The following is a 12,883-nucleotide window of genomic DNA, read 5'->3' on the forward strand; positions in this document are numbered from 1 at the left end:
GAATAAACCTAACCAAAGACATAGGGGATATATGATGAAAACTATAGAAAACTTATGAAGGAAATTGAAGAAGACACAAAGAAATGGAAAAACATTCCATGCTCATGGGTCGGAAGAATAAATATTCTTGAGATGCCATCACTACCCAAAGCAATCTACACATTCAATGCAGTCTCAATCAAAATTGCACCAGCACTTTTTCAAAACTAGAACAAACTATCCTAAAATTTGTATGGAACCACAAAAGACCCCGAATAGCCAAAGTAATATTGAAGAAAACCAAAACAGGAGGCATCATCATTCCAGACTTTAGCCTCTGCTACAAAGCTATCATCATCAAGACAGTATGGTATTGCCACAAAAACAGACACATAGACCAATGGAATAGAACTGAGAACTCAGAATTGTACCCACAAATGTATGGCCAACTAATCTTCGACAAAGCAAGAAAGAGTATTCAATGGAAAAAAGACAGCCTCTTTAACAGATGGTGCTGGGAGAACTGGACAACAACATGCAGAAGAATGAAACTAGATCATTTTCTCACACCATACACAAAAATAAACTCAAAATGGATCAAGGACCTGAATGTGAGACAGGAAACCATCAAAACCCTAGAGTAGAAAGCAGGAAACAACCTCCTTGACCTCAACCACAGCAATTTCTTACTTGACACATCCCCAAAGGCAAGGGGATCAAAAGCAAAAATGAACTACTGGGACCTCATCAAAATAAAAAGCATCTGCATGGAAAAGAAAACAATCCATAAAACCAATAGGCAACCGATGGAGTGGGGAAAGATAGTTACAAATGACATATCAGATAAAGGGCTAGTGTCCAAAATCTATAAGGGACTCACCAAACTCTACACCTGAGAAACAAATAATCCAGTGAAGAAATGGGCAGAATACATGAACAGACACTTCTTCAAAGAGGACATCCAGATGGCCAACAGACACATGAAACGATGCTCCACATCCCTCCTCATCAGGGAAATACAAATCAAAACCACACTGAGATACCACCTCACGCCAGTCAGAGTGGCTAAAATGAACAAATCAGGAGACTCTAGATGCTGGCGAGGATGTGGAGAAACGGGCACCCTCCTACACTATGTTGGTGGGAGTGTAAACTGGTGCAGCCCCTCTGGAAAACAGTGTGGAGGTTCCTCAAAAAATTAACACTAGAACTCCCCTATGACTCAGCAGTAGCACTGCTAGGAGTTTGCCCAAGGGATACAGAAGTGCTGATGCATAGGGGCACATGGACCCCAATGTTCATAGCAACACTCTCAACAATAGCTAAATCATGGAAAGAGCCTAAGTGTCCATCAACTGATGAATGGATCAAGAAGATGTGGTATATTTATACAATGGAATACTACATGGCAACGAGAAAGAATGAAACCTGGCCATGTGTAGCCACATGGATGGAACTTGAGAGTGTTATGCTGAGCAAAAAAAGTCAGGCTGAGAAGGACAGATACCATATGTTTGCCCATATTGATAAATTAGGAGGAACTTAATGGAGAACCATGGGGAGAAGAAGGGAAAAATAGTTGGGGAGAGGGAGGGAGGCAAACCATGAGAGACTCAAATCTCTTGAATGCTGAGAACAAACTGAGGGCCGATGGGGGTGGGGGAGAGGGGGAGGGGGGTGATGGGTAAGGGGAAGGGCACTTTTTGGGATGAGTACTGGGCATTATATGGAAACCAACGTGACAATAAACTATGTAAGAAAAAAACAAAGAAGAGACGGTATGTATATACAATGGAATATTACTCAGTGATCAAAAAGAATAAAATCTTGCTGTTTGCAGCAACATGGATGGAACTAGAATATGTTATTCTAAGCAAAATTAGTCAGAGAAAGACAAATATTATAGGACTTCACTCATATGTGGAATTTAAGATATAAAACAGATGAACATAAAATAAGGGAAGCAAAATTAATTTAAAAATAGGGCGAGGGCCAAACTATAAGAGACTCTTAAATGCAAACAACAAACTGAGGGTTGCTGCTGGGGTTCTGGTTAGGGGGATGGGCTAAATGGGCAAATGGCATTAAGGAGGACCTTGTCAGGATGCTGTTGTACGTATGTGATGAATCACTCAATTCTATTCCTGAAATCATCATTACACTATATGTTAACTAACTTGGATGTAAATTAAAAAAATAATTTTAATAGATAAAAATTTAAAAGATAAGAAAGAAAGCTTTAGCAAAGAGGCATCACAGATGGCAATAGAGTTGGAGGGCACTAGGCTCATCTCACGTGAACACAACTCAGTAACTACCAAATCATCCTAAATACCTCAGAAGTTGGCCTAAAGACTGACAGAACAAACTCCATAACTAAGAAGAGGCCACATCGAAGAAGCAGGAGGTGCAGAGACCTGCTTTAAGGGAGAAATGGATCACAGAGGTTGCAGAGGGGAGGAAGCCATGGTCACAAACAAAAACTAAAGGGATTCTGGCTGCTAAACCAGTCCTGCAAGAAATATTAAATGGGACTCTTTTTGAGTGCAAAGGAGAGACCTAAAGTGACAAAGATGAGAAAGGATCAGAGAAAATCTCCAGAAACAACAAAACAAATACTAAAATGGCAATAAATACATGTCTATCAATAATTACTTTGAATGTAAATGGATTAAATGTGCCAATATAAAGGCATAGAGTGCTAGAATGTATTAACAACAGGAAGATCCATCTATATACAGACTCATTTTAGACCTAAAGGCACGAGCAGATTGAAAGTGAGGGCACAGAGGAACACCTATCATGCAAATGGATGTCAAAAAAGTCCAACTAGCCACTACTTATATACGTCAAACTAAACTTTTTTGTTCTTGTATTGTTTTTATCCTGCTTTGGTATCAGGGTAGTACTGGCCTCATGGAATATTTTTGCATGTGTTCCCTCTATTCTGTTATAGATAAGATTTTGATAAACATTTTTATTAATTATTTCTTTAAATGTTTGGTAGAATTCACCAGTGAAACCATGTGGTGTGAGGCTTTTCTGTGGTGTGAGACTTTTGATTCCTAATTCAACTTTCATTGTTTTTATTGGTCTAAGAAGATTTCCTATTTCCTGGATTCAAGATTCATGATTTAACTGAGGTAATTTGCACGTTTTTAGGAACTGCCTATTTTTTTTCCCTAGGTTATCTGATATGTTAGTATATAAATTGTTGACAGTAATCTTATCATACTATATATTTCTGTGATTATATGTTATATTGTTTTCCATTTCTCATTTTGGTTTTAGAGCCTTTTTTCTTTTTTTAATGATTTATTTATTTCTAGGAGAGAGAGAGACAGCGTGAGCAGGGGAGGGTCAGAGAGAGAGGGAGTCACAGACTGAAACAGGTTCCAGGCTCTGAGCTGGCAGTCAGCACAGAGCCCGACGCGGGGCTTGAACCCACGAACCGCGAGATCATGACCTAAGCGAAAGTCGGACGCTCAACCGACTAAGCCACCCAGGCGCCCCTCTTTATTTTTTCTTAACGTAGTTAAAGCATTGCCAATTTTGTTTATCTTTTGGAAAAATAAGTCATTACTTTCAATTTTATGTTATTGTTTATTCTGATCTCTATTTTATTTATTTCTGATTTTTCTTTGTTATTTCCTTTGTCTACTAAATTGCAGCTAAATTTCTTTTTTTTTTTTTGTTTCCTATGGTGTAGTGTTTGATTTTTTTTCTAGTCTTTTTTTTAAATGTTTATTTATTTTTGAGAGAGAGAAAGCATGCATGAGAGAGTGCAGGAGGGGCAGAGAGAGAGCGAGACAGAAGATCTGAAGCAGGCTGTGTGCTGATAGCAGAAAGTCGATGCAGGGCCTAAACTCATGAAGTATGAGATCATGACCTCAGTCGAAGTCAGATGCTTACCCCACTGAGTGACCCAGGCACCCTAAACTTTTTTTTCTTAGTACAAGCATTTATAGCATGAACTTCAGTCTAACATATGATTTTGCTACATCCCATAGGTTTTGTAATATTGTGTTTTCTTTTTCTTTTATTTTGAGACATGGTTTGATTTGCCTTTTGATTTCTCATTTGTCCCACTGCTTGTGCAGTAGTATGTTGTTTAACATTGACATATTAAATATTTAATATTTACATTGTTAACATTTTTAATTTAAATATTTTAGAAAAAGAAAGATTAGATGTTTTGTGGGAGGACTTGAACCTAGATCTTCTAGTCTTATTTCAGTGTTTATTCTACTAGGACAACCTAGGGGGATTTTGTCACCCCATCCCACCCCTACAGGATTATTTGGCAATATCTGGAGACATTTTGGTTGTCATAACTGGCTGAGAGGTGCTGCTGGCATTGAGTAAGGACAACAGAGGCTACTACATATCAGTTTAGCACAATGTACAGGACAGTATCCCACCACAAAATGTAAGTATTAGCAAAGTTTAAAAACCCTGGACGAGGACAATGGAAGGAAAATGGAATATTTATTTTCTGCCCATTTTTAGCCCAGATAGGCTAGTCCAGTTCTCTCGAGTGGGTAAGGAGGATAGTTTAGCAAGTACCTGACCCCCAAAAGTATCTGATCCCACTGCAGTCCAAGCTCTGTTGCTGGGGCAACTCCACTGCATCAGCATACACTGTCTTTTTCATCTCTCATTAATACATAACATCGTCAGGCCTGGATGTGAGTGCCAGCTCTGACAGTCACTTATCATGTAACCTTGGACTAGTTATAACCTTCCAAGCCTTACTAGCCTAACCTATGTTTACCTCAGAGGTATAATGAAGATTAAATTAAACATAGCCTGTAAAACATGTGACACATAGTAAGTTCTTATTAAAAGTTAGATTTTTCTTTAGTCAATTAAATTGCTTTGGTCTATTTAGAAAAACATAAACTAGATCTTTGTTTTATATCATATGCCCAAATATATTAACTTCAGTCTGTATAAGGTCATGTTTATATACCTGATCTCTATATTTCAGTGCCTCATCCCTACCAGGTATACAATACAGAAATATTTCAATATTACTAAACTCTCATAAGAAGGATTTCTTGATTTCCAAAATATATTTCTGGAGCTGATAAATTTTTGTTGGACGTTCGGAGGGGACCAAGGTCTCATGAATGAAGTTAGACAAGAGTCTATAATGTCCATTCATTTGGCTCCTTTCAAAGTGGGTTAGCAAGAGTCTTGATGTCACCAAGCAGATTTCCCCTTATACTAGGGAGTGAGGTTTACTGCTTTCAAGGTTTCTTATTTAACACACCGATGCTCTTTGAAGGTCTAGCTTTAAATCATTTCAACTATAAGCAAAGATAAAATGATAGGTGAATATATAAGCACTTAATTGGAACTGGCACTCTGCTAGGTATGGGGGCTTGTTCCTGACCCTGAAGGACTCATGGTCCACAGAGGATTTCATATGTGTGTAAACAGCTCTCATAGAATGGGCATTACTGAAATTAAAGTATTATACAAAAGATAATGAAGTAGGAACTACCCAGGAGAGTTTTAAAGTGGAGTTGGGATTTAATATGGGTCTTGACTGATGCGAGGAAATTTTGCAAGCAGTGAAGATGTCAAAGATCACTACAGTCAAAGGAGACTCCCATGAGCAAAGACAGTGTTAGGTGGGCTTGGGCAATGGGAGGGGTGAGGGTATTCATCAAGATATACCTTGGCAGGGTTGAGTTAACAATCACAGGGCAGATGACAAAGGAATGCTAGAAGAAGAGGGGAGCAAAGGGGAGGAAACTTCTCCAAGAGAAACATCATAAATCATTTTGTTCCAAGTGGCCTGGAGCACCCATGTAAATTCATTTTGCATGCACGCAGGCAGTATGCTGCTCAAAACTTGAGTGCAGAGCTCAGAGGCTAGAGAGAAAACAGGAGTGGGCAGAGTATATTCCACAGATGATGGCCATGCCCCTGGACTCTGCAGGTGAGCAGTCTCAGTCTTGGTTAAGTTAATGAAAACATTCAATAAAACACATCAGATAAAGAAAAAGGAATGTAAGTGGAAGACAATTTAATGTAAATGAAAAGAGCATACTTCTCTAACTTCATCACAGAAATATTTTGATTTATCGAATTGAAAGTAATGTGATTTAAAAGGATGGATTGATATATGCACTTATTTATTAACAAATATTTATTGAACATTTACTGTATTCTGGGCACTAGACTGGGTGCTGGAGATAAAAGACATAGTCCCTGCTTTCATGGAGCTTAGATAAATTTCTGAAATGTAAGTATAAGGTCCTATGGAATTGTATCAGTTTTGTATTGCTGTGTATGTACAACTCCAGTAGCATAAAGCAACAAGTTGTTATTAGATCACAGTTCTGTAGGTCAGAAATTCAGACATGGTGTGACCAGGTTCTCTGCTCAGAGAACAGCTAAATCAAGGCATCACTGGGCTGTTTTCTTATCTATAGTCAGGTCCTTTTCCAAGTCCATGTAGTTGTAAGCAGGATTCCGTGCCAAATCAAAGCAGAATTTGCGAAACCTCTGACTCCTCATCCATTTATCTGCCACCTTGCTCTTGGCCATGTCTACCTAACACCTAAATCCTCTAAATAAAACTAACCCCTCCCTTTACCTGTTTAATGCACCTATAAAACATCAGAAGGACACAAAGATTGAAGAGGACCTAAGGGAAACTGCAGAGATTGGGGGATCTCTTCCAAATCTTACAAGGGGTTTGCTTTGATTCTGTTTGCAATCTTGCCCAAGTTGGTACCAGTTGAATCCTTTCTCCTGACCAATGTTTGGCTTATAAGAAAATGTCTGGCTGGGTTTCCTCTGCAAAAAGTGTCCAAATGATAGAGATGAGTCAGGATTGCAGTCTTAACAGTCTGATCAGATGAATCAAAGTTTCACCACACACCCAGGTCAGAACTCCTCTTCCTAGCATTTTGTGGGTCACCCTGGTTTGAGACAGACTGGTATTTAGAACTATAATAAAATGTCATTTCAGTTGTTGCCATATTCCATAGATGGTACAAGTTATGTCTGGTCCCAAATGATGTCACTGCTCTAAGGAGTATAGTGTGATGGGGCAAGCAGAGATAGAAAATCCTTTCAATTTCTTTTCCATGAAGGCACAGGCAATTTGACTACGTTTAATAAACTCTAAATTCATGCAGCCAAGAAACAAGATGATACATGTGTTTTGTTTTGTTTTTGTTTTACTTTGGTACCTGAATATAATTGGGTACAAAGGTACAGTTCTTGACAAAACAGTTCATGTATGAGATGGACTTTGGAAGCATTGTCTTTTGCTTTTAACTTCGTGCAAAAGAAAAAAGGCGTGAATAAATTCCCTTGAATATTTCCGATAAACATAGTGGCAAAAGGGCAGTACTTAAAGGTTTTCAATAAAGGCAGAGAAGAAAGTACCAAGGCCTTGTGCCACAACTGGGGTGTGCCCACCCCTTCTTGGGGGTCAGGGTTTATACTTAACAACTCCTTAGTTATAAAACAGCCTTCTTCATCTATTTAATCCTCTTAGCAACTTATAACATAGATACTGGAGTTACCTTTATCTGAAGATGATCTGATAGGGGCTCAGAGAAGTTCATAACATGCCCAAAGTCAAACAGGATTAAGCAGCAGGTCCCAGATCATTACTCTGACCCTAACTCACTCTTCCTGCTGTATGTCAGTTTCCTGTCCAAATAACAACTTAAATTTGTTGAGTACTGAATATGTGTAAGGTACTATTCTAAGGCTTTACATATAGTAGCTCATTTAATCCCTACAACAACACTTGAAGGGTTGATATTATTACTCTCATTTTACTCATAAGGTAACTGAGTTACAGAAACAATAAGTGACTTATCCAATGTCATACGGGTAATAAGTGGTGGAACTAGGTCTAGAACCTAAGTAGTCTGGCTCCAGAGTCTTCCATACCCTCGATGATGGTTTTACTCTGTTTCACCTAAAATACCTTTTGCCTTGGTAATTCTGATGAGGCAAGGTAAGGACATCACTGTGTTACCAAACCTTCAAGGGACTTGAGAAATCCTCCTCTCTAGCCCCACCCAATCCCATTTGTCTGTCCTCCTTGGAGCCTTCATTCTTGTGCTGGATTTACTGCTGTTGTAATTTCTACCTTCCATTAAGAAGAAAACAAAGGCACACATGCAGCCAGTTTAACTCAAAGTATTACTCAGATAGCCTCCCAATAAAGGTGATTTCTGAGAGTGGTTTCAGAGTAGTTTTACTATAGAGATGATGAGATTTTTAAAAATGTGATAAAACCAGATACTCTTCTAGGTGTTAATGTGTTTCAGAGGATTACAGTGATTATTCGATTATGCTTATTTGAACACTGATTTAATTTTTAATTAGAATGCTCCCATGCCTAATTGCTTAGGAAATCCACCTTTAAGTAATAAATGATGTTTGGGAACATTACTGATAATAAGCCAAATATCCTATCACAACAGCATTTTATATTATGTACATTTAAATGCTGTGTGTCATTAAATTGAATATTTAAAAAAAACTTATTTAATATTAAATAAATTTTCCTCTTAAAATTGAACAAAAGAGATAATATTTACTTTCATAAGAATCAGGGATGCTTATGAGCAGTATTTTATTCCTCTTGATGTGACATACTGCTCTAGGCGTTTCTTTCATATTCCTAAAGAGGTTTCTCCGAGGCACACCAACTGCTTTTTTTCCTCTGAATAACATTTGAGCTTAGCTTTTCCCTGAAAATCTCATTTCTTAGTTCTCCTAATTTCTGTTTGTTTTTCTTTCAGCTCTGTAAACCCTGTTTAGATACTGCTTACTTTGCAGTTATTTTTCTTCAGAAAGATAAAACTTGGTAGCATAAATCCCTCTGGAACTAGGTTAAAAGAAAGACCTTAAGGTTGGGAAGCTTTTATAGAAGTGGCTTTGAATTTTTTTGAGCTTGACTATTCTTCTGATCTGGTAACCCAGGGGAAAGGTTTAGCCAATGCGTTTGGTATCAAATGTCAGTTTTGGTTTCAATTCTACTGCCAAGTAGAAGTTGAGAGATTTATGACACAAAGCAAAACAACAAAATAGTGGTAGCCATCCACTATAAGAAATTAATGGGCTTTTTTTGATGTAGCATATAATTTGAAACCACAAAACTATCCAGACAGCCTTCAACGGGTACTGTCTGAGGGTGTTAGACTTTGCTGAGAAGATAAAGAAAAAGAACGCTTCCCTCACAAAACACATTCTACGCTAATCAGCTCATGTTTGAAATGCCTTTACCAGCAATGCACTCCCCTCCCCATGCTTTTCTTTTTCACAAGGAAAGTAGGGCATTAGCTTTTGTCTACCTAAGTTTGATGAAAATCAAAGAATGCAAATCAAAGTGAATTGTCAATAATAATGTATTCTTTTTTCTTGTAATGTTTTCAGTGGGAGAATAGTGGACTCTGCAAGGAAGGCCATCATCAAGGAAGAGAGCTCCCCTCCAATGCTCCAGCCTCCTCATACATAAACCTCACAGATTACCTCGAAGCTACTCTAGTTCTCTGTATGTCCCCTGCAACGGTTATTTCATGTGTCAATTTGACAGGATCACAGGGTGTCTAGATGTTGCTCAGATATTTCCCTGGGCATTTCTGTGAGAGTGTTTTTGGATGAATTTCACATCTAAATCTATTCACTGAGTAAAGCGGACTGTCCTCTCTGATCTGGGTGAGCCTCATCCAACCAATCAGCTGAAGGCCTGACTAGAACAAAAGGCTGACCCTTCCTCAGATGAGATGGAAACTACTCCTGCTTAACTGCCTTTGAACTGGGATATCAGTTTTTTCCTGCTTTGGACCTTGGCTGAAATACTGGTTCTTTGTGGGTTTCAAGCCTGCTGGCTTTAGGATTAGAATACAAGTCATCAGTTTTCCTGGTTCAGGCCTTCATATTTGGAAAAGAACTACACCAAGCTCTCCCTTGGGTATCCAGCTTGCCAACTGATGGCAGAGCTTGGGACTTGTCACTTGTCAGCCTCCATAGTTGCATGAGCCAATTCCGGATAATAAATCTCTTTCTACACACACACACACACACACACACACACACCATACCTCATTAGTTTTGTTTCTCTGGAGGACTCTGATACATCCCCTGAGGCAGTCAATCTTTTAACACATTTTCAGAAGGAAATAACTTGCACTGAAGGGTATCTTAATATGTTACACAACTATGTTCAAAATTGGAAGCAGAGAAAGATGAAATCATGAGAAGTCTGGGCTGAGATTTTGTGTCAGAAGATTTTATGGCAGGCATAGGGCTGTTCTGAAGCCTCCCTATAGTTATAATTGGCTCAGTTGGCTCTGTGTATGTGTGTGCATGGCAGGGCGGGCGGGGTGTATTGTTCCTTAAAACTTCTCCCATAGTCATTGTGAATATTTGTAATGTTCAAGAATCTCAGCACAGAAAGTTATTCTACTTTAAGCCTTATTCTGTTATATCAGTTTTATTTTTAACATACTTAACAAGTATTTAGTTAGAATCTCAATTCCCACATTTAATTTTAAGATAGCCTTATAAGAATATTTGTATTCCTCTTCCCTTATAGAATTAATAACTTTAATTCATTTATTCATCAGATGTTTACTGAATGCCTTTAGTTACCCATAAGGGGAGTTTTTCTCTTTTACATATGATTCCAAAGGGCTTCAGAGTATTGTGGAAAAGACGGAAACAATCGTACCATTTAGAAGACTTTACTAAGCTCTTGGAGCCTATAAGACTCATGAGAACAAACAATGTGATGTCCTAAGCCTTGTTTAGAAGGGGATTTCAGGAATTATATAGAGGTGCTCAGACATACTGTAATGGTTTCTGCAAGCTCTCCCAAATTATTCGGCCACTCCAACATTGCCAAAGAAACCTTTTTTACTCATTATAAGAATGTATATTTATTGTAGAAAGAAATAGGAAAGTCTCACATTTTTTCAGTTTAAAGATCTTACCTCTGTAGTAAGAATTTCTTGACATTCTAATTATGTACTTGGTCTTCAGGCCTTGATCAACCTGTTCTCTCACAGTTAATTTTTCCAGTGGTTTCACTAGAGGTGAAACACTGATCAGGGAACACTTTGGTATATGAGTGAGATCCTTACTTATAGGTCACAGGCCTTGTCATTCTATCAAAATAACTGAACTGTCATTGCCTACATTGATATTTCCACTCAAGGGCCTATGGAGATCTACTGGCTTCTTGTCAACTGTGTTCTGTGCAGTGAAGCTCTTAATATGGACAATTAGCTGTGATTATCACACCACTATTGTTGTGCTTAGTTTTTAGATCTCAGAGCAGAAACGTAATTGTACCTATTAACATTTCATATTATCTAGTACTTGGAGGACATTGGTTCTGCAATCAAATCAGTGAGCTTTTACTCCTCACTAGATGGCATTCTATAATTTGGCAAACATTTTCTCTTCCAGTATATTAATGCAGACTGGTCACTATAATTCAGACTAGGTATATAGTATATAGATGAATTATTTACACTTTAAACTAAAGGTACTAGCTCATGTTTCTTCAACTTATCTGCAAGGCTAAAATAAAGCACTTTGTCTAATGTCTGGCTAAAATCCAAATCCAAAAATCCAATTCTGTTTACAGAATTATTCTATCAATCGTATTACCTTCCAAACTGAAATACAACTTCGGGGTACACAGCGATACATTTTAAGACCTCAAAAGAAGCCTCTGGCAGTAAGGCCTGGCTGAACTTGTGTTGATTCAAACTTAATTTCATGAGTCTAAGTCTTTATATGCTACCAGGCAGAGCTTGGTCAATTTTTCTAAATCAAGTTCCATAGAATCTTATATTGAATGAATATTCTTCCTAGATTCTAGCACTATGATATCTGTGCATTTAACTTTTAGTAATATTGAGAATTTTGTCTTTTTCTCTGATCTTCATTGATATTGTAGTGATCATTTGGGACTGGCTGCCTCAGTGATCACATTTTGACTGAAAAGTAAAATCTCTACTTTACTATATAAGGCTCTGCACAATACAGGGTCAGAGGAATAATGGATTGAAATACCAAATCTAACATTTATTGATAGTATGATGTTGTGCAAGCTACTTTTCTCATCAAAGCCTCAGGTTCCTCAAATGGAGCTAACAGTCATTTCAGTCTTTCAGGATATAGATAGCAACGTTCCTAACACATCGAATGGAGAGTCCTCAATCTACTACCATATTTATGATTATCATTTCCTAATCTGGCCATTGGGGTTATCCTTTTGATTCAGGAAAGTAACCTTCCTAGGACTGCACATAGAATGTTCCCAACATGCATGAATGCACTGTAAAATGTGTGAATTCAGCAGAGTCCTTCTGAATATCCTTGGGCCTTTTTGGAATTGGAAAGAGCCCCAGTTGCATAGCCATGCCGCGTGCCGTGATGCAGTGGAATGTGCTGACTGCACTCACTGTGCTGTCAGACTTCCTTCTCTCCCATACATCAACTGTGCTGAAGAAAACATAGATCCTCTTGGTTGAGCAGCCTTTGGATATCACTGCACTTTATCTTCAATTTTGGTGTCATTTCCTAAGCGAACTTCACAATCATTCATGTGATAATGGCACCTTATAGTTGTAGAACATGTCTACACAGTTTTTCCACAGTGCTTTCCCATCTATTATCTTATTTGCTCCACACAACATTGTTTAATAAGTTATTATTCATCCGTTACAGATGAAAAAACTGAGGCTCTGACAAGTTATTTATGCCATAGCTACATCATCTAATTTTTACTGGAGATAGCATATGAAGTCAGAGATGTTTCCAAATACCATGGTATCTTCCTTCTTAATATCCTAGACCAATTTCAAACTTGGTGAAATGGAAAGGCAAGGCTTTGGTAATCTGACTT

This window comes from Hyaena hyaena, unplaced genomic scaffold, assembly GCF_003009895.1.
Source record: "Hyaena hyaena isolate Hyena2069 unplaced genomic scaffold, ASM300989v1 scaffold_810, whole genome shotgun sequence".
NCBI lineage: Eukaryota > Metazoa > Chordata > Mammalia > Carnivora > Hyaenidae > Hyaena > Hyaena hyaena.